General features: G+C 48.1%; 1 protein-coding gene across 1 annotated transcript in view; it reads left to right on the forward strand.

Moving 5' to 3' along the window:
• ZNF536 (zinc finger protein 536) overlaps positions 1 to 18758 on the forward strand; it is a 282164-nt gene that overhangs the window by 105344 nt on the left and 158062 nt on the right. The window contains exon 3 of the mRNA XM_073795738.1: positions 5501 to 5616. The gene's annotated coding sequence lies outside the window, so the exon portion shown is untranslated. The remainder of the gene's footprint in view (positions 1 to 5500; positions 5617 to 18758) is intronic.

The raw sequence follows: 18758 nt of genomic DNA on the forward strand, positions 1-18758 counted from the left end.
ATGGGGAATAAATATTGTTTTTGGTTTATGGCAGTGTTATATAAAATTTCCATTAAAAACAAATTGATTTAAGGAAATCTATGAGTGAATTTCACGAAAGATCCTAACGAGTTAATGGTACAGGTATAAGCAGATATGGCGATAAGGCGAAGGTGGCATGCAAATGATGGAAATGTGGGCCACACTGTCCCCAATGCAGTTAGGGTGGCCATCAGGAAATCTCCAACGCAATGGTTCTCAAATTGGCTTCCAGGGGACCTCAGGGGTTCTAAGACGTCTTGGGGGCCAAGGGAAGGAGAGGCCTCAGGGCTCTCCTCTGCAGCTTTGGCTAGAGGAACTGCTTTTATCAGCTCACATGTGGAAAGATTTCCTTGGAAAAGGACTCTGCTAGAAAATGCTGAAAAAACATGATCTAGACCAAGTTCTTGATTCTGTAGATGGGAAACCAAATTCCACAGAAGAGCAGAGAATCACAACGATTGACGCTCTGCAGTCATTTTAAATAGAAAGTGTCTTTATTTAGGCAGATCGGTGGAGCTTTGGTAGAAGAAGCAAAATATACACTTGAACGGAGTCGTGAGGATTCCTACAGTCCAGTCCCCTGCTTCCGGTAGCCTGGCCACCAGCACATTTGGTAGAGGTGGATGTCCACCTGGGAGCAAGCTCCCCACAGGCAGGGGGCCCGGGAGTCACAGGGCAGAACTGCTGAGCAGTAGCAGACAGTGATGGCTGGTGGTCGAGTGGTGAGTGGGTGCCAGACCCTGGGTAAGCACTTTCAGATGTGTTATCTCCGTTCTAAAGATGAAGAAATGGAGGCTCCGTGTTGACGTGAATTCTCAATATCAGTGCTGGGCCTTACTGGGCTCTGGTCTAGAGTCTGTGCTCCTGATGGCTGAGGCTCCTGCCTCCCAGGAGACATCCATCAGTGTCTAGCAGATGCAGGTGTCTCATGGTCACAAACACCTCTCTGAGCCCTCTCATCCTGAAGGTTCAGACAGGAGGCAGGAATGTTTCTCTCCCTTCTCCTGAGTCTGCGGGGGTTCGTGCAGAATCCTATCGGTTGCCCCACAGGGTTTTCTAGGAGTTCGTGTTCTTTGAGATACAGGAAGGAAGCCAAGGATGGGTGACCAAACACTTTGACAATAAACCAGACCTTATTTACTATTTCTTCTCTTCTACCTTACATCAACCCACTAGGTAGGCATGCTATAAGAGCTCATGTGTATACTTTTTTATTAAAAAGATACCAATGGTATTCTTTCATTCATCCATAAGGCATGTTTTTCATTTACATGTGTATTTTTGCATTTGCACATTAAGTCATGTGTTTGTTACTTTTTAACTCTTTCAATCATCATTCTACCTCTTCATCCATCTATTCATGCATGCCTTTATGCATTCATTCACTTATTCACATTTTTCTTCATGTGGACATTTGTTAGTTCACTCATTCATTTCATCCTTTCAACAAATAGAACACTTTGAAATTAATTAATTTCTCTGGAGAAATGTGGAGTAGTTTAGCCATACCCAGGGTAGATTCTGGGCATCTTTCTCATTGTTGCGTGTAGAGGCACATGAAGTTGGATAAATAGTGCCAGGGCCCCTGAGGGAGAATTATTGGCCCATGAGAGGAACAGGCTAAACCCATTTACTGTGACCATGGGATCTAAATATCACTTGTGTGCTGCGGTCTTAGGGTCTTCCCTCCTCAGGTCTTCCCTAGGGCCTGAGAATATGTGGGGGCCCCCCAGACCTCCTCAATAAGTCTCATGACCCCGAGCCATCGCTGGGTTGCTCCTGGGATGTAAGAACTGGCAGCATGCCCCATGGGGAAGCAATAGACGGTTGAGTCTAGAAACCAGGGCCGTGGTGTGACAGTTTGGAAAGGAGGAGCTCTCTGTCCAGATGAACTCATGAGGGGCACACGTGGAGTGGGCAGGAAATGCAGTGAAGGGCATAGTGGGAATGAAAAATAATAAGGGTCCTGCAGAACTACGTTTCCTTCTCTTCCTCCACCAAAGAGTTTCCATCTATTTCCTTTTTTTGAACTTCACATTATCCCTGAAAGATAGGCAGGATGAAAACTATGGTGCTTGTTTTGATTAGTAGTAACATTAACTGCAAGCCAAGCTAAGAATGAGAATGTTTTAGCCTTGGACATGAAGTATTTGGGGAAGGACCTGCCTCCACCAAGTGAGTAGGGATTAGAAATTACTTTTCCATCAAGCTCTGCGTTGGTGTTGGGAATATAGAGCGACTGTTTCCATGGCCTAAATGTAGACTTCTTTTGGTTTATTGAGATGGTAATTTAAGCTTGCCCTCAACCTTCCTTATTGTGCTTGACTCCAAATGCATATACGTGCCCTTTCTGTTTTCCAGACTGTGCTTTTAAGTGTCTGGCTGCAAGGATGCTTTTGATAAGTAGAACATCGACAAAGGGCTTTCATACCAGCAAGCTGTATAGGGTACCAGTTGGCTCTGGAAGATGTGTTCAGCCTTTACCGCTCTATGAATACTTTCCTCTCTGCAGAGAAGGCGGCATGGGTGGCCATTTGGAAACTCATCCTGCCCTCATTCAGACTGTACTTAACTCCTGAGATACTCTCCTTTCCCCAGGTATTCATGAAGCCTCACCCCAAGACAAGCTCAGGTGGCCTGTTTTACCTGTGTATCAGAACCCCGCCCACACTGAATCTCAACTCATGGCCAGAGTTCTTCCTATACCCTAGTTCCGTAGGGAACAGAAGCCTGCACCTGAGAAGGATCACAGGAAAAGGAAGATCCACCCGCACGTTCCTCCCTTGCTTTTATCCTCCATCCACCTCAGCCCCATCTCTGCTTTCACCGTCCAACCATCCTTTTGCGTACTGCTCTACCTGATTTAGAATACACAGCCATAAACACTCAGGGCAGCCAGCAGCATGACTGGATATAATATTAATTTCTTTTCTGGTTTATTTGTGAAGGAGTCAACCATATAAATCACCTTAAGCCACTAAGACAGAGAATGAAAGCACATCTTCAAATGAAGAAGTGTAGCGTGTTACCATTAAAACCTAAGAAGAATCTGTGATCAATTGGGGGTTCTTAATGTGGGTATAGTTTTGTTCACATTGCTGTAGATTACGTGAAATGCTCAGAAAGTTTTTTCCCCCCATCTGTTTTAGCAGAAAGCATTGGGTACCTATCAGCGGCATATCATTAGAAAGTCTGGTGTCTGCTGGACGTCTCCTTGTAATGCCATTTTTCATGACTTGTTTAATTAACAACCATTTTTGACCTAGACTAGTTACAAAAGTGTTGCTATTCTCTCCTGCTGAATTATGTCTAATGAACATATTTGCATGTTATCAGATATAGCAATGTATCATTTCAAATTTTGGCGTTTAAGCCTACATCCCTCAAAACAGCTTTTGTGGACTAGTAAGCAGGTGAAATCAAAAATCTCATTTCATATCTGACATTAATAACTTTCAAGGGGAATGAGCATTGGCATTTATGTCTGGACCAGAATCGAGCCCAATGTCCTAGAAACACAAGGGCAGCAGACAAACCTACTCACCAGATAGGAAAATAAATCATGCAGAATGCAGAATTTCTACCTTACATGTTAATTAATGTGTGCAATCAATTACTGATGTTACAATATGAGGAAAAAACTGGTGGGGAATGGGGTAATAAAAAATACCTATAGATTTATCTGCTTCTTTTTTCTATTTAAACAAATAGTCTTCAAGCCTGTGAATGCTGTGTTGAGACATGCTCTGAATAATAAGCATCATAAAATCTAATCAGATTTATAAGAGGAATTGATTGTTGTGGCAGGAGGAGAGGGTGGAAAATAAGCTGAAATTTAAGTGTTAATTTTTATGCTAATCCACAGTGGCTTCATATGAAGCAATTTTGTTCTGTGCCACAAATATAAAATTGTCCCTTGCAGAGAAATGTCAGCTTGCTAGACCTGAAAGCAGTAATTTATTAGGTATGTTTCTATTAGTATGTGTCACAGTTGTTAGCAGGCTATACACACAATAGTGCTTCATACTTATCCTCCAAGTCTCAGAATGTTTCAGCTCAGTGGCTGGAACGTGGGGCATTAATACATTATCATATGCGGGGTGGTCTGTGCCCTGTGGACAAAAGGCTATTTAATACAATTTAATGTCATTCTGAGAAGAAGTGGAAAAATAAAGACGGGGAATAAAATGGCATCTGTGTGTTTCACAGTGCACTCATGCACAAACCCTCAGTTTAAGAGGTATGACATTTCTGCCAAGAAAAAGAATAAAACTGGGGCATTTTTTTTATAACCTGTTCCCCACTGCAGTATTTTCTAAATGCTATTAAGTGATCGATTTACACGGCCCCGTGATGATGTCATCTATAAGAAGGGGAATGCAGATGACAGCAAAATACTAGTGACAGTGACCTTGTTTCAGAATCCTTGGAACCCTGTCAGCTTTGCTTCCAGTATATGGTTTCAAAGAATGTACTTTTTGGACAATATCTAGTTACTGGGTAGTGAATTAATAGAGTTAAGGGTTCTGATGCAATTCACATATAGGTCAATTACATGCGCCAACATCTGCTCTGTCACTATCATTTGCATATAGCATTCATATGTTAATGATGCCTCTTTTTACTCAAGTAATATATTTAAAAAACAAGATTTGCATATCAGTTTGGATCAGTATATTACAAGCAATTTATCATTTTCTCCTTCTTGTGATGATTTTAAGAACAATATCTTGAGTGATGGCTGCTATATTTGAGCATGGCTCTGATTTATACAAGAAACCCTTCAGTGGGAAAGCTTCCATTCTAAAGCTGCTTAAAGCCTTATAAATCAATAATGACACAGATGGACTGGTGATAATCTATTTAGAATGCCTGATAGCAAATATTGTTGTACAGATGATTAGAATGGTAACTGTTTTAGCAGAAAGCCTTTCTCTCTTTGTAAATGGTAAGTTTGAACAAAAAAGTGCTCGCACATGGACTTCATGTCAGGAAATCTTCGTGCTGGGTCTGGGTTGCAAAGGGGGAAGAACAAAGAGACTTCCCGCTCCTGCCAATATAATCATATCATTCCCTGTTTCTTTAACAAAACAGGACCTCTTAATGGAATTGTGTCTTCAGGTGTAAATAGCATTAAAAGCTGCTTCCCCTCTCCTCTTTGCCCCGATATGGCGCAAGGAGTGAGAAAATAAAGTGGAGGTTGTCAGAAGTGGCAGCTGCTTGGAATCCTGATAAATATAAGCTTTTATTGATCTGATGAAAATGAAAGATCCCAGCACTAGGCAGTATTTAGCTTCTTGTCTACAGAGCGTCACCAGTGGCCTTGCATTGGGATAGATTTTCATTCTCATACACCGGGTTTGATTTCATCTTTAACCTTTTCAGCTGAATTTCCTTGACCTCTGCATATTGCTGTGATTTGGCGAATTTGTTACATTTCACTTTACATCACTTCTTTCTCTATTTCCTTTTGTGATAGGGAACTGGGACGCCCCTCTGGCAATCTGTCAGTGCCCGGATCAGCCGCAACCTTTCTGGGGTATTTTCTCACCACACTGACAGTCCTTAAGACAAGTATGCAGTTAAGCTGCTAAGGTAAGTCTTACTATATAAGAACTCTTTGCCCTAGACACACATCATTTCCTCCTGCTTTGTCGCATTGACCTGACGCAAATGCCAACCAAATAGCCTCCTCTCTCTCCCCCCTGGCCGGGGGCTTCCTCCCAGCCTCTCCCCGACCCAAGTAGGATTCCTCTACCTGCCCATAGCTCTGGGTGAGTGGTGACTGGCAGGACCTTTTGCCATGGGCGAGACATTCCTTCATGGTTTGGGTGTGTTTGGGGATGGGTGGGGAGGGGGAACAAAGGAATCATGAAAAAATGTTATTTTCCTCTCTGTGGCTCAATTCCTTTCTCAAGTTTTCTTCTGGGATGAATACAAGGCTTCAGTTCGAAATCCTGAGGTGCTGCTAACATATTCTGGTTCCAAGAAAGTGCCGCTGTTATTTTGAGTAGTTTTGATACAACCAAATCAAAGTGAAGATTTGAAATAGCTTTTCTGAAAGCCCAAGCTGAAGTCATAAATTATTCTGCACCATGATTCTTTCTGATAGTAAAACCATACCTCTCTGCCTGACATTGCTGAAATGTGGAAAAGTGAAAGTTAAAAATAAAATGAAACATTTAAATCTTGGCTGTTGAGAACCTCAGATAGACATCAAGGCCAGTCGATAAAGGCCCCTATCAATTAGGCCTCCACAGTCATCATCAGATTTGGTGTATTAGCAATTGCACAGGTGCAGGGTTCTGGTATTGAGACTGGGAAGGGCTAGGAAAAATGCGGGGAAATACCATAAAATGGGAAGCGAGGGGCTGGGATGCCAAGGTCGGCTCAGTGGCAGAGCCCAGGGCAATGGCTGTGCCCACTCCCTCCTGGAATCTTGTGGGAGGAAATGTCTGCAGCCAAAGGGTTGGAAGGTTTCCCTTTTTTACCCCTTTCCTTTGAGTCAGAAAGTGTTGATTTCACACTGTGGTGAGTGTTTTCCATCAGCTTCTTGGTGGGTGTATTCCGTGTTAGGAAAAGGAACAGCGAACACCAGCAGTTGTGACTTCCGTCAGCGGAGGGCGGGCGGCCTCCAGTGGCTCCGGGACCTCTGAGCACCGGGACCCCTCTGACGATGGAGACAGCCACGGGCTTCCTGGGCCTCCGGACTGAGCTGTTTGGCTGTCCCCTCCTCAGCATAACACAGGCAGAACAGTTTTTGGTTCCATAGCTGTTTGGTTGGGAAAACAAGCCTGCGGTTGCCAGTAAGGTTTAGAATTCGCCTGCCAGATCAGGGAATGTCTGTGAAGACTATTTTCCCTCTTGGGAGGCAAAACACAGATGGGGGAGTTAGGAGTCTTACAATATTTAGCTGCTACATTGATGGTAGGGATTCTGCCGCGTGGATGCTCACAGTTTCCGAAGGCCTAGCTTATCATCACTGCCGAGGGCCTCAGGTAGGGGAGATGGGTGGGGCTGGCTTTCCCCTGGGAGTGAGCACTGCCAGCTGGCTCTGGAACGTTGCACCCTCTGTGCCTCTTGAGGGGCGCGAGGAGGTACTGCAAGGGTGCTGCCTTTTCCCCTTGACCCACATCAGGATGAGAAGCCAAGAGGAGGATGAACCACTGTGCCTGACAGGTGGGGTGACCGAGGGCAGGAGCTGGAGTGACTTGGGCTTCTTCTCTGAACAAGAAGCGCCGTCCTGCATGTGGCTCCTGAGACCCGGTGGGATAGGCCGAGGCACCGGCCTCACCAGGTTTCCTGCCCCCGAGGCATGCGTTTTAAAAAGTTCATCACTTGGTGTGGTTTGGACCTCATAGAAGATAAGGAGAGATGATGAGATGTTCTAGGGATTGGCCATGAGCACGTGGGGAGATTTTTCTGCATGGAAAATGTACATCTTGGAATAATTAGGGGTCATGTGAACTGGAGTAGGGTTAGAACTTTATATCTAAGAGCATATTCTGTGCCCTGGAGACCAAGAAAGGGGACGGGCTTTAGAAACAGGCGGAGAGCATGTGGGCATCTCCTTTCCAGCCTCTTGCTGACTCCCCAGCCCCGGCACACAGGATTCTCAGGCCCTAGAGCCCGGAATTATGATGAGCTGGTTGAGACATTTCTGGACTTCTGAAGGTACCTGTTGGGGACATCTTGTTCCCATTCCTCTCCCCCAATGCCCTCCCCATCCTTTGAAACGGACACTTGACTTTTTAAAGTCAAATATTATATAAATACAGCTTTGGGACAACTGAAGCACTATTACTTAGAAACCCTAAGCAACCTGTCGGTAACGGAACCCCTTGTACACATCAGAAAATGATTTACTGTTCTGCCACAACATGGATTTCCAGAGCAACCCCAAAACGGATTGGAGGCAGAGTCTGAAGGCGTGTCTGTCCAGCTCTCCACAGCTTTATCCTTCAGAAAGACCCCATGCTTGGTCTCGAGGCCCAGTGACTTCTAGAAGGAATTGGCTCTCAGAGACCATAGGACCTTCCCTCCATCGGGCAGACACAGAGTGGCTCCCACTATCCCCGGGGCACGTGCAGGACCCTGAACTCAGGGTGCTGTCCCGAGGCATCCCCGTGTCCTGGTACAGACGGGTGAGTCAACAGCCTTCCCGTGGCAGTAATTACCTTAGTTAAATGCTGCAGGAGCCGTACTTTAGGAGCACAGAGGAGGGAGTGAATAATTGTAATTTCTGTGTGCTAATGATGATAAGCCCTGCGTATGTGTGTGTGGCTTTGCGTCGTATTTGATCTTCACTGGGAGATCTCCAGGCTCATGGAGGTAAGGATCCCTGCAAACTCCTTTGTAGCCACTGAATGAGGGAGGAAAGTAAGATCACATTACTCTCATTTTGCCTGAGAGAAAAATAAAATCAGAGATAATTTTAACTCCAGAGGGAAGGCAGAGTGAACCAATTCTGGTCTAAGAGCTTCTTGGGATTATCTTAGTCCTCATTAGCTCCCTTGCCGGTAGATGCTTTTACTAGTTCCATTTTCCAGATGTGGAAACTGAGGTCAGAGAAGTTGAGTGGCTTCCGCCAGGTCACACAGCTGCTGGATGGTGAGGCCAAGGTTTGTGCTGCTTCTTTCTGATTTTGGAGCCTGATCCCTTGGCCATGAAGCAGCCCTGGATACAGCCTTGGACAAGACAGACAAGCTCCCTGCCCTCAGGGAGCTTATATTGTGGGGCTGGGACACAGTAAACAAAATGACCATGGATAAGGTGATGTCAGATAGTGATAAAGGCTATGAGGAAATGTCTGGGGTGAGAAGAGGGTGAGGGGGAATATCTATACTTGGGTGATCAGGGATGGCCCTCTTTTCTTTTTTCTATAAATTTATTTACTATATTTATTTTTGGCTGCATTGGGTTTTCGTTGCTGCGCGCGGGCTTTCTCTAGTTGCGGCGAGTGGGGGCTACTCTTCGTTGTGGTGCACGGGCTTCTCATTGTGGTGGCTTCTCTTGTTGCGGAGCACGGGTCCTAGGCACACGGCCTTCAGTAGTTGTGGCTCACGGGCTCTAGAGCGCAGGCTCAGTAGTTGTGGCACATGGGCTTAGTTGCTCCGTGGCATGTGGGATCTTCCCCGACCAGGGTTTGAACCCATGTCCCCTGCATTGGCAGGTGGATTCTTAACCACTGCGCCACCAGGGAAGCCCAGGGATGGCCCTCTTGAGGATGGCACATTGGAAGTGAGAGGTCTGAAGGACACAGAGGAGCCAGCCAGTGAAGGCCTGGAGGAAGAGCATTCCTGGCTGAGGGAGTAGCACGTGCAAAGGCCCTGTGGTGGGGAAGAACCCAGCATGTATGGGGGACAGAGTGTAGGCCAATCAGGCTGGAGCACGTGAGCTCTGGGGAGAGGGTGGGTGGGTTGTAGGGCCTGGATAGACACGCCTTTGTAGACCGTGGTGAGGACTATTGCCTTTCTTTTATGTTTTTGTTGCTTTTTTTTTTTTTTTTCTGGTACGTGGGCCTCTCGCTGTTGTGGCCTCTCCCGTTGCGGAGCACAGGGCTCCAGACGCACGGGTTCAGTGGCCATGGCTCACGGGCCCAGTGGCTCTGAGGCATGTGGGATCTTCCCGGACCGGGGCACGAACCCGTGTCCCCTGCATCGGCAGGCGGACTCTCAACCACTGCGCCACCAGGGAAGCCTATGTTTATGTTGCTTTTAACCAGAGAGTGTGTCTTGAGAAACCCACCTTTCCAGGTGAGGGAATGCTCCTAGGTGCCAGAATTCTGCAAGTGGCTTGAACCAACTCTTGGTGGGCTGTTCGCTGCGACCTTAATGTTCTACCAGAGGGATGTCCTTGTGACTTGTCTAAAACTGGGAGTCAGGGATTTCAGGCCCCATGGGTGTAGGAAAGGTGGCCAGTCACATGGGGGCCACAGGGCCCTTCAGCTGCTCCTCTGGACCCAGCTGAGCCCCCGCAGCTGTGGGCTTGGGCAGAGCTGCAGGTGGAAGGCTTGGGGCTCCCTTTGATCAGGTCTGCCTAAGTCTGTACAGCCTCAGGGAGGTGTAAGCACGTTCCATCCACTACCAGGAAGTGTTAACTCCAAATTGACTGTGATCACTTCCTTGTCAATGTTGATTGGTGGGTCATCTAATAACATTCTGAATGAGCTTAAGAGTAAAGATTCTTGGTGGTTATAGTTTAAACCTCTTTTCCCTTGGGCAGTACAGGTGCTATTGTTAGGCAGGACTCTGTTTAGAAATTCTAGGTAATTCCTAGACCCATAGAGCCCTAGGGCTGGCAGAAACTTTTGCAGTCAAAGACACCTTTATTTTATAGGTGAAGAGAGGCTCAGGAAGGGCAAGGAATTTGCTCAAGATCACACGGCGAGTCATAGGCAGAGCCATTCTCACCTGGGCACAACAGGCCACCCCTCAGGCAGTTCCGGACAGCTTGGGGGCCCCTCTTAGCTGAAAGGAGGCACCAACAGGGGGAGGGGCTGGTGTCCTAGTCACCTCAGGAGCTTGCACAGCACACAGCACAGTCCTGGAACGCTGTGAGTGGTCAACAATCATTCACTGATGTAGTGATTGACCAGCCCCTCACCTCCGCATTTTGTAATCATTAGAATTTGTTGTACCTTGGTTTCAGCAAACTCAATATATATCAAATCCACATTTCTTTCCAAATTTTCTGGAATGTAAGGATTGCAAAGCCCAAGACCTCCCTAGGTCTGATTTGTGCCAACACCCAGGACACAACGAGGCCAGCACTCTGGTAGTGAGTTCCTGATACCTGCGCAGGTAATTTGAAGGTCCCCCTCAGGTATTCCAGTAGGCCCGTTTTCAGAATATAAAATGCTGAAAGTTTTGGACAAAGATGGTCAGTGCTGAAGGCAGCTTGGCCAGGGGAGGGCTTGGACTCTGCCCCAGAGTGTGTTGCGGGGAGGCACCTAGATAGGCTTTGGCCTAGCCTGGGCATCTGTCTCTGGGGAGTTGTCCTAAAACCAAATTCAGGGTTCAGGTGGGAAATGCAGGAAGCTGGATGTGTGCAGAGCAGACTGGGGAGAGCTGATTCCATGGCAGGGGGCCTCTCAGCTCTCATCAATTGCACTTGGTAACGCGGGCAGAACTTTTCCAGGTCTGCATAGTTTTTAAGGAAAAAAGAAATTAAAAAAAAACTGGTTCTTTTCTTTTCCTTCAACGTTGGCAACTAATTAAGTTTTAAAAAAACTTTCTGCAAACGCAAGTATATCTGTGGACTGGACAGAGCTTCAGCCCGCACTGTGTGACTCGTGCTGAGCGCAGGCTCGTACACACAGTGGGCACGCGATGCGGATCTGCCAGTGCTGACCCGAGCTGCCCGCAGCACAGCCCAAGCTTTGGAAGCACGTGAAGTGGGAAGGGAAGGCAGCATTTGCAAGCCCCGGGCCTCACGCTTCTGCCCTGCGTTCTCTTACTGCAGGGAGGCCGGGGAATGTCCCTGGCTGCATGGGATGGGACGATGCCTGGAAGAGGTGCAGCAGTGGGAAGACACCCACCTTCTGGGAAAGGTGGTCAGGATGCCTGTCTGCAGGCCTCCACATCCCACCTCATTCTGTGTCTCCCCAACACCTGAGTTATAGGGGTGCCTGCCCGTGTCTAATATGGGGACACGGTGATGGACGGCGTGTGATCCTGCCCCCAGGGAGCAGGCGATAGAACGACCCCTCCTCATGCCAGTAGTGGGGCTGCTTGGACAGACGCCTCGGGCCTCAAGTGTGGCTAATCCACGTGCTCTGCTCACCTGTGTTTGGGATGGGGCGGTCCTGATGCTGCAGCAAGCTGACTGGAAGCTCTGGCTGCCGCTGGATATGGGTGGCCTGTGTTGATCCTGGGATGAGCTGAAGAAGAAGATACTTTCTGTCCTGGGAGGCTACCTGGTATGGGAGAGAAATGGCGAGGCTGCTCAGCCCACCCAGTGCATGTCCTGGTCCTGTGAATCTGCTCCATCCAGCAAAGGTGACCCAGGTACTCAGCTCCCCTGAGAGGCAGGCAGGTGGCCCAGCATTCCCAGAGATGGGGGCAGACCCCATACAGCTGCCTGCGGTAGCTCCATCAGGGTGCAGTGGACCAGCATCGTCTGCGTGCTGGGAAGGGGTCGCTGGTCTCTGGGCCTCACCTCCTGTTGGCCCCTGCCTGGCTCTGCTCATCCCCATATACTCCCTTCACCCGTCCACATGCAACATGGAGTTTCTGTGTGTGTAATATTATTTGTTTTTATTTCTGTAATCCCTTTATTGTTTGCACAACTGCTGTCAGACTGTTGCCTGAAAGTATCACAGGATAATTGCAGAACGCCTGCATAAGTAATTTCTTATGAAATCGGGCCTTGTCTGCATATAAAATTGTTGTCGTTGCTGCATACATGGACTTCATTATATCCAGGCTGTTTACTGGGCTCATACCTTCCTTACAGGCCATGGCAACGAGAGGGCCCAACACTGGGAAATAATGAAATACTATCGTTTTTCTTTTTGGTCATATGACATTGCTGGAGGGTGACAGTTGGTGCGAGGTGGTCAGAGAGAGCCTGGCCCTGGAAGGAGATGGGGACCGGCTTTCCCAGGCCGCTGCCAGGGAGGCCAGTGGCTAATCCGCCTGTGCCGGGCATTTCTTCCGACCACATTTCTGTGATATTAATGGTGTGTGGTAGTGAAAGAAATGTGTTTTATTCTCGAGTCTAACCCTGCTGTTATCAAAGTAACTTCCAGCTTATTAGCGACAAAGGACTTTTCTCCTCTCTGCTGCCCTGTTCGCCAGGGCTTCCTGAATTAAACTGCTGTTTCCTGTCCTTTATATGCATGACCACATCTGGGTAGCCTGCTCACAGCCCCGCTGCTTAATAACAATCACCTTCCCTTTCAGTCTCTGTTGATTGTTTCTAATTCACTCTGACAGATAGTGCCTGACAACTTGCCGGCTTTTCCCTCCCTCCGTGACCTGAAGTTACTCACAGCACTTATATAGTCTGTCATTTTTAATATTTGATTTCATTTTAAGTTATGTGTTTTACTGAGAAGATGAAACCAAAAAAAAAGGGGACTTGTAATGGAACATAAATTTAACCCTTCTTGCCATCCGGCACCAGCCTGAGCCACCCTCCCTGGTGTCTGGGTGACGGTTTCTCCTTCCCTGTGATTCTCCTGCTGCTGCTGGGTTTCTTTTCTTCTTTCTTTCTCTCTCCTGCTTTTTCCTTTCTGTCTTTCATTTCTGAAAACAAAAGCTTTATGTCATATTCTTTCCCTTTAATGGTGCTTGATTAGTTTATGGGGCTAGTAATGGCGCTGAAAGACCTTTTGGGGGGTTTTCCTCTGGAGTGAGGGAGTCAGGGGAGAAGCCTAGCGAAGTCAAAATGACCAGCTTCAATTAAGGTTCAGAATGTGAATTTGGTCTTTCTTTCTGGAGGTGCTTCTCTTTGGGCAAGCTCGCGGGGCAGAGAAATGCCTGCTCTGCCTGGGTTTGGGATGAGCCCTTGGAGTGAGCCCTTCCCAAGAGGGGGGACACACATCTTCTGCCTCTTCCCTCTGAATCTGCCCAGCGCGCGGGCTTGTAGGGCAGGCGTCCTCGCGGGGGGCAGGCGGCCCACATCACCTCAGGGTCCACTCTGCCATGACTTGGCCTTTGTTTGCCACCAGACAAAGGCTCCTGTGTCCCTCTTGGCCCTTCAGAGGTTGAGAGCTGTGATGCTGTGCATTAGGTCAGCTTTGCAAATAGACACCACAAAATTAAAAAAAAAAAGTGGCTCATTAACCCATGGCGCCTCACTTGTGCTGCTGGCCTTCTGTGTACATCGGCCCGTCCCCCGCAGTGCGGCTTGGGCGGCTGAAAAAGCTCAGTAAGAGGGATCTGGGTTGGATCTCAGTTCAAAAAAGTTCGATTTCACTGTTGCCCATGCCTGGTCTCCCCATGAGCACAGCATATCCCAAGCGTGTGAGCCGCCACACTCAGGAGGGCCCTGGAGCCCCTGGGCTAAGTGCTCCTTTGACTCCTGCAGCTACAGGCCTGGAGCAGAGTGCGCCCGTCCTAGGGGCCAGGCAGGCAGGTTTCCAGGGCGCTCTTATAAAGGCAGTCTGCTGGGGGCAAGGCAACAAGCCTGGTTCTCTGGAGCCAGCTCTTCAGGGAGTACCAGGCTTGGCCCAGGGAAGCACAAGGACTCCAGATGGGCCTGGATCCACTGCCCATGGGCGGATGTGCTAGCTTCTTCCCTGCTGTTCTGATGCCCCTGGGTCCAGGCCTGCAGACCAAGGTCCTGGGTGGGCCTGCCATGTCTGTCTTGTCCCAGCCGCTCCCAGGATGATTCTTTCATTCGGGAGTTTTCTTCGCCAGGCCTCCCCTTTCTAGAACCTGGGTTCTCTCCATCTCTCTGGGCACTGTGGGTAAACTGAGGAAACAGCTGCTCTCTAAGGGAGATTTTTTTCCTTTCTGTAGTCCCAAGCATCCCATCGCTGGTTCCTTTTCTTCTTTCTGAAAAGGGTGGAAAAGTCAAGAACAGCTATTTATTTTGATGGTTTCGCAGTGTTGCTTTATTTTTTTTTGAAATTGTCATTGTTTTGAGATGTTCTGACTAAAACAAAAAAGGAGAATTACTCACAAAAAGTAAAATGGACACAAACCTTTTAACTTTATGTAGGAAATAAAGATCTGTGTACACAATGGTGTGCGATAAGTAAAATAAGGACAAAATGGCTTTTCTCTTTCACTGACCCAGATGGTCTTTATGTGCAAGGTATGGGCCAGGTGGTAAAGGAAAGGGGGGTTGAAAAGTCTTGTTTTTCCTTTTGTAGCTCTCCATATTTGTAACCTACTGGGGAGACCAGGCGTGTGTGCGTGTGTGTGTGTGTGTGTGTGTGTGTGTGTGTGTGTGTGTGTGTGTCAGCGATTGCCAGGTAGTGGTGCAGGTGCAGGCTCTCACAGTCTGGGATGGTCCTCACGTTGGCCCCAGCTCAGGAAGTTGGGCTAAAAGGATCCAGTGCCTTGAAGAAAAATACAAAGAGAGGCCAAGGGCCACCATGCCCTTCCTGCTTTTAGGAGGGCAGTTGAAATAGAATTTTAAAGCAGATTCTGTATTTGAGGTTTGACCTCCAGCAAGGCCAAATTATGCTTTTATTCTCCTTAAAATGGACTGTTTGGCCATTATTGGTTCTTGTTTTAGAGTCAGAAAGAAATTGGGGGCTGAAGTCAACTAAAGACTGATTTGGTTGTGGTGCCTCTGGGGTCCATCTATTACCTGGTGAGCTGGGGCGACGGTGGAGCAGACTTCCTCGGAGTCCAGCTTTTCTGTGGAGCTAGCATGGGGGCAGGTGTATTCAGTCAGGATTTGGACCTGGAGGGCTCTGCTTCCCCAGGAGACAGCTCTAACCAGGGCTGTGAGTTAACAGGGCTCCGAGCCCTGTCCCTGAGAATTCACTGACACTGGGCCTGAAAGGATGCGCCTGTACAGAGTTAAGGCGTATCATTCTTCAGTACGTTTAAGTCAACAGAAATGTGAGAGCCCTGCCGCCATCCTAAGTACGCATGGGTACAAATACAGAGTGGAGAGGCTGCACAGGGCACTGACCACAAGCGAGTGTGGCCTGGGCCACCTCAGAGATTAAACAGAGAGCCATGGATCCAGACTTGTGGGAGAGATCTGTGGATAAGAGCAATACGAATGAGAGTTGACCAATGATAAGGGAGCTAATGATTGTTGTGTGCGTTCTCTGTGCTTAGCACTGCACATCATTTTAGGAAAGGAAAACCAGACCTGTCCTGTGGCTCTCGAGGAGCTTCATGGAGAAGCTGGCGTTGGAGCTTGGCCTTGGGGACCAGGAAGACTGTCATAAGTTGAGGCAAGGGGAAGGCCAGAGGGAAGTTGCTTGCAGATGGCAGGAACCTGCCAATGCATTTGGGGCTGGGGGGAGGGGTGTTTTGGGCTGAGGTGACCATTCCAGGTGGGAGCAGGAAAGGGGGGAGATGTGGGAAAACTGGGGTTGGGCTTGGTGTTGGGGGTGACGAGTAGCTCCATTTGGTTGGAACTTAGGATATATTAGGTGTGGGTGGAAGTGTGGGTCAGAGCCCAGTGGGAGAGAGGCTGCCTGCCAGGTAAGGGTATTTGTGATGAGTTGGGACGTACCCTAGAAATGGGCATTGGGAAGACTGTTTGCGCTATCTGACGCTGACCTGGGGCAGTGGACGTGGGAGTGGGGAGAAAGAACCGGACTGGATGGTGCCCTTCTCTTGTTTAAGACTCACAGTGACCTCAGAGAGAGAGGCACCGCAGTGACAGTGCTGGAGCTGGGGTGTCCAGGCTGTGCAGCCTGCCCTGGTGCTCAGCTGTAGGCAGTTTGCCCACGTCCCAGACCAGGCCCGTGAACTGTGCACAGTACGTTGGCCTTTAAAAAACAATAAAAAAGGGATTGCCCTTTAACCACCCCTCCCCCACTTTGTATTCATCAGGGTCATACTCATTTTTCTTTCCATACATATACAAAGGATGAACTTTGGGTTATACAAGGGGTATATGCCAATGTCAAGAGCAGACAAGAACAATGGAACAATTAGCAGATTCATCAGTTCTTCTGCTTATACTTCAATTCCAAGAGTGAAATGTTAGTTTGTTCAACTCTCTGCTTTATGCCTTGATCACAGTGTGAAAGTGTTGACTAAGCTTAGCTTCCTGGTCAGAGGGTCGAGACCCATGGCTTTTAAACATGCTTATATGAAATCCAAACATTCATGGCCACTGGTGATCTTGAAATCAAGGCACAACTTATAAAACGAACACATAATTATCTTGTTTATTCAGGGTATAAATAGAGTTCATGCATTTAAAAATTTTTCTTCCTGATAAGGACTTTAGCCAGCATTTAGTCTTTAGATAGCCTCTCTCCTTACTGTGCTCTCTCTTCTCTCCCCCTCCCTCCTCCCTTTCTTCTTCCCTCCCTGCCCCCTCCCTACCCTTCTTCCTCTATTTCCCCCTCTCCCTCCATCCCTCCCTCTCTCTCTCTCCCCCTCTCCCCAATCCTCTCTTCCTCTCTCTCTCTCTCTCTTCCTCTCGCCCCCATTCCTCCCCCCTCCCTCTTTCCCCCTCTCCCTTCCTTCTCTCTCTTTCCCCTTCTCTCCTCAGAAGGGGAGGGACTTGTTGGACCTGCTGTGGCTGCCCTTGGAAGAGGCAGGATCAGCCTGTGGATTTCTTTCTTGGAGCCCTTCCTGCTTCCCTCACAGCTTTGGCAGAGGAGGGATGGGTGCCCAGGGAGGGCCTGGTGTGCTTGGACGCATCCTTGCCACTTCCACAAATCCAGGGAAGGGCCGTGAAGCCCACACCTGCCTCTGACAGCCCAGCTGGGGACCAGATCCAGACAGCAAGGTGGCCTGTGGATGGGACCCTCCCAGGCCCTCCCCGATGGGCGGGGGTGGGGGGGGGCACGGTTTATACCCAGAATGACTCCTTAGCTCTAAGCCAGCCCCATACCGAGTACCACATGCTCCTAGATTTGTTATTTTTTGAGACACACTTCTTTTAATTAAATATTATATTTAGCTTTGTCCTAAATAATAATCTCTATGAAATCTCTGGTTTGATGTACCCTTTATATATTTTTTCATATCAGACAGTAAAATAATTATTTAAGTATTAATTGTTTTTTAAAGAGGAGTTTTTTTGTGTATCACCTAAAACCGTCTTGTGTGTCAGCGTGCAAGCCTTTGGGGATCCATTGGAATGTTTGCAGCCAGCCAGCTTCCTAGAATCTAGTTCAAGTTACTCCATGAAGGCACTGCCTCCCCAGCCCCTGGAGAAGCCCCTTCCTAACCCCTCCAGAAAGTTCTCCTTGACTCCTCCTTGACCTCATGGCCCTGCCCTCAGAATCCCTAATTGTCATTTAATCATGCACTGCTCTGGTCACATTTGACAATGCTGTGAGCAGTTGCTGGGCCATGCTTTCTGACTCTGTCCCTTCCCTTTTTGATGGCCAGAGTGTCTGGTCAATTGAGCTAGCTGTGCCAGTCTCTCTGTCAGTTCTGTGTATACATCTATGCATCTCTCTATCCATTTATCCGTCCTATCCACTGCCCCTCTCTGTATCTATGTATCTATCATCCTTGTGTCTATGACCAATATCTATCTATCTATCTATCATCTCCTATTCTCCCCCCACCCCCACTTTCTTTCATCCTCTTTGATGAGCCAGGCACTGCTTTAGGCCCTGGGAATACAGCAGAGAACAAAACAAAGTCCCTGCCCTCATGTAGCTGACATTCTAGTTGGAGAAGTCAGGCAATAAACAAATAACCGAATAGATGAAGAAATCAGAGACCCATCTGTAGGGACACATGCCATACAGAGTATTGAAACAGGGGGATATGAAGCAGAGAGACCAGGACAAGCTGAGGCTGAGCGATCGGGGAGGGTCCCTCTGGGGAGGTTACATTGGGTCTAAACGCTGAAGGACAGGATGGGGCAGCACCTGGACAGAGGGCAGAGCTCATATAGAGGCCGTGAGGCAGGGGCAGGCTTGATGACTGAGGTGCAGAGAGAAAATTCAGATAGAAGAATGAAACTGTATTTGACTCTGACTTTGACAAGGATAAAGTTTTTCCATTTCTCACTTCCTAGGGGCTACAGTCCCTTTTCTATGTAAGAGAGTCCAACCCCTCAGCTCTAAAAGCCCCTGTGTCAAATCCCTTCTGCTGGGGAGCTTTGGAGGCAGTGCCGTGTTG

This window comes from Tursiops truncatus, chromosome 19, assembly GCF_011762595.2.
Source record: "Tursiops truncatus isolate mTurTru1 chromosome 19, mTurTru1.mat.Y, whole genome shotgun sequence".
Taxonomy (NCBI): domain Eukaryota; kingdom Metazoa; phylum Chordata; class Mammalia; order Artiodactyla; family Delphinidae; genus Tursiops; species Tursiops truncatus.